Source organism: Cynocephalus volans, chromosome 11 (assembly GCF_027409185.1).
Source record: "Cynocephalus volans isolate mCynVol1 chromosome 11, mCynVol1.pri, whole genome shotgun sequence".
In the NCBI taxonomy this organism is placed as follows: Eukaryota; Metazoa; Chordata; class Mammalia; order Dermoptera; family Cynocephalidae; genus Cynocephalus; species Cynocephalus volans.
The window spans coordinates 118,255,654-118,259,868 of NC_084470.1; the positions used below are offsets into that span (position 1 = coordinate 118,255,654).

The 4,215-nt window shown below is 38.9% G+C and overlaps 1 pseudogene; it reads left to right on the forward strand.

The window, feature by feature from the left end:
* The first annotated feature begins 2,254 nt into the window (after positions 1 to 2,254).
* Positions 2,255 to 2,406, forward strand: LOC134391406 (5S ribosomal RNA; annotated as a pseudogene).
* Positions 2,407 to 4,215: the final 1,809 nt, after the last annotated feature.

Sequence of the window (4,215 nt, forward strand, 5' to 3'; positions counted from 1 at the left end):
TACATATTTATGGGGTACAAAATTGACTATCAGTTCTCTCCTTCTGAAAGTTCAGTGGTTTACCGTGCCTACTCTCTCTCTCTCTCTCTCTCTCCTCCCACTTATGAGTGAGGACATGCAGTATTTCTCTTTCTGGGCCTGGCTTATTTCACTTAACATAATTTTCTCCAAGCTCATCCATGTTGCTGCAAATGGCAGAATTTCATTCTTTTTTTTGGCTGAGAAGTATTCCATTGTGTATATATACCACATTTTCCTTATCCAGTCATTCACTGATGGACATTTAGGTTGGTTCCATAGCTTGGCTATTGTAAATAGAGCTGCAATAAACATGGGAGTGCAAGTATCCCTTAGACATGAGATTTCCAATCCTCTGTATATATTCCCAGTAATGGGATTGCTGGATTGTATGGTAGTTCTATCTGTAGTTGTTTATGCAACCTCCCTACAGTTTTCCATAACAGCTGCACTAATTTACAGTCCCACAGACAGTACAGAAGGCTTTCCCTTTCTTCACATCCTCAACAGCATTTGTTATGCTCTGTCTTTTTAATAATAGCCAACTAACTGGGGTGAGGGGCTCTCTCAAAATGGTTTTGATTTGCATGTCCCTGATGATTAGTGATGTTGAGGATTTTTTCATGTGTCTGTTGGCCATTTGTATGTCTTCCTCTGAAAAATGTCTATTCAGCTCCTTTGCCCATTTTTTAATTGGATTCTTTGTTACTGTTCACAGATGACATGATACTGCATATAGAAAATTCCATAACCTTTGCCAAAAAACTCCTAGAGCTGATAAACTAATTCAGTAAAGTTACAGGATACAAAATCAATACACAAAAATCAGTAGCATTCTTATACACCAACAATGAACAAGCAGAAAAGGAAATCATGTAAGTAAGCTCATTTACAATAGGAACCAAAAGAATAAAATACCTACGAATAAATTTAACCAAAGAGGTGAAAGATCTCTACCATGAGAATTATGAAACACTACCGAAAGAAATTAAAGAGGACACAAAAAGATGAAAAGACATTCCATGCTCTTGGATTGGATAAATTAACATTGTGAAAATGTCCATACTACCCCAAATAATCTACAGATTCAATGCAATCCCCATCAAAATACCAATGACATTACTCACAGAGATAGAAAAAACAATCGTAACATTTACATGGAGCAAGAAAAGACTCCAAATATCCAAAGCCATCCTGAGAAAATAAATAAATAAAACTGGAGACCTTACACTACCTGACTTCAAATTATACTACAAATCTATAGTAACCAAAGCAGCATGTTTCTGGCATAAAAACAGGCACATGGACCAATTGAATAGAATAGGGGACTCAGAAATTGACCCAGGCACTTACAGCCAACTGATCTTTGACAAAGGTGCCAAAACATACATTGGGGAAAAGACACCTCTTCATTAAGTGGTGCTGGGAAAACTGATATCCATGTGTAGAAGAATGAAACTAAACCTGTACCTCTCACTATATACCAAAATTAACTCAAAATTGATTAAAGACTTAAGTATAAGACCTGAAACTATAAAACTCCAAGAAGAAAACAGGGAAAACACTTTAGGATGTAGGTCTTGGCAAAGACTTTATGAATAAGACCCCAAAAGCACAGGCAACAAAAGAAAAACTAAACAAATGGGATCATATCAAATTCAAAAGCTTCTGCACTGCAAAGGAAACAATCAGCAGAGTGAAGAGACAACCTACAGAATGGGAGAAAATATTTGCAAACCATACATCCAATAAGGAATTAATATCTGGAATTTACAAGGAACTCAAACAACATCACAGTAAAAAAAAAAAAATCCAACTTTAAAAAATGGGCAAAGGATCTGCAGCCATTTAAAAAAATGCCCTCATCACAAAGAAATGATCATTTTTTGTGATGATGAATATGCTAATTACTCTGATTTGATCATCACACATATTGAAATGTAATACCATACCCATAAATATGTACAATCAATGTGTCAAATGAAAAACAAATAAATTTTAAAAAATACAAAAAAAGGAATTGTTCCACATCTTTAAAAAATGCATTCGTTGGGCCGGCCCTGTGGCTCACTTGGGAGAGAGTGGCGCTGGTAGCGCCGAGGCTGCGGTTTCAGATCCTATGTGGGGATGGCCGATGCGCTCACTGGCTGAGCATGGTGCAAACGGCAGCAAGCCGAGGGTTGCAATCCCTTACCGGTCACAAAAAAAAAAAAAAAAAAAAAAAAATGCATTCATTGTCTACAGTCATACCAGCCTGAACATGCCCAATCTAGTCTGATCTCGGAAGCTAAGGAGCCGGGCCCGTGGAGCACTCGGGAAGCTAAGCAGGGTTGGGCCTGGTTAGTACTTGGATGGGAGACCACCTGGGAATACCAGGTGCTATAGGCTTAAAAGAAAAAATGCATTCACTTAGAAAATGTATCCATTTTTTGGTCAAAGGATAAAACATGCATTGAAAGGATGAATGCTGCTTTAGGGGTAGTGTTCACTTCTAAGCAGAGAAGGAAAGGAATTGGATAGAACAGGGAATATCTGTTATTTTACAAAAAGGTAAGCAAATGTATAAAATGGAGAGATATGACAAAGTTTGGTATTGGGTTCACAGTTGTTCATTATTTTCATTATTTTTCCTATATTTTGAAATTCTCACTATTTTTCCTGTAGGTCTAAGAGAAAAAAAAGTATATTTCAATGCAACGAGATGGTTTGCAACAGAAAATAGAAAACCTGGGGTCAGAGACAAGAAAGTTGGCAGTGCGTATCCATTCTTGTCCAGCAAGGCAAACACTGAATTTGGAGGGACGTGAACATCTACTCCCCAGAGAAGCTATCTCATCAGCTTACATAGGAGGGCCTAGATTAGTGACTGCACATTGGAATCATGTGAGAGTTTTACAAAAATACACTGGGGCTGATGCCCAGAGATTCTGATTTCATTGGCCTAAGAGAGGCAGTAATAATTTTAAAAAGCTCCTCGAGTGATTCTAATGTACAGTCAGGGTTGAGAGCCACAGGCTTGCGTGAAATGGAGTGAAATATCCCTCAAAATACTTTCCTTGTCTCTTTTCTCTAATTCAAATTTGAGAAGTGACCGTCTGATTTCTAGACCCTGATGCAGAGAAGGGAGGAAAGAGAAGCCCCCATGTAGGAGACATCAATATACTGGTCCCTGGAAAATTCATATGATTTATAAAAACAGTTTCCTGGGAGTTCTGTTAGGGTGAGCCTCTCCACTAGAGAACAATCCACATGTCCTTACGCTGATGCAAGCAAATTTGTGAAACTGTGAGTCAAGAATTTGGCCTTGGAACATGGGGACACATGTATTAAACTTGAGAACTCTCAGTTGGGTGACCAGCCAGCCTGATTTTCTCACTATTTCACTCTTCCCTCCTACCTGCTCCCCTTGCTCCATGTAAAACCCTTTGATTTCTCATTATTGTCAAGTCAAGCCCAAATACCTTAACATGACCTGTAAGACTTATGATCAGAATCCTTCAGCCCCTTGCTCTCATCTTCCCCACTGAACTAGTGAATTGCCTGCATTACTACCTGAATTTGTCAAGTCTCTGAGCTTTCTTGAATGAGCTGTTCCCTTACCTAGAATATTCTTCTACCTCCTTTTCCACCACGATGACCACCATCCCTCTCTTTTGGATGACTACTCAGTCTCTCAGCTTTCAATTTAGAGCTCACATTCCCAGAGGATCCTTCCCTACTCCCCAGGACTGAATTAGTGTTTTTACTAATTAACTGTTACAAATATTATTGGCACTAGAAAGGAGTGTACAGGGGCTGCTAGAAGTTTGCAGTCACATATCTGTCTCCTGGAACAGATGTTTCTCTTCTACCATCAGTACGACTCATCTCAGGTGGAGATTCACCCCTTTCCTATCCATTCAAAAGTTACTTCCATTTGCGCAAATGCAAAGTACTTCCTTTCCAAACTTTGAGTCTCCTGTCTATTTTTATCTCTGTCCAAAATGTTTTTTCCTCATTCATGTGTTTGGTAAACATTAATTGGGAACTTACTCTACTCTAGACCCTGTACTTAGTCTTGGGAAATCAGTAATTTCTATTGATTCTTTTGGTCTCACTTTAGGCCTAACTTCATCCGAGAGGCATTCCTGACTCCTTGCATCCAGGTCATAGTCCCCTCCATCATCTCCCATAGCATTATGGACTGCCCCATATCCC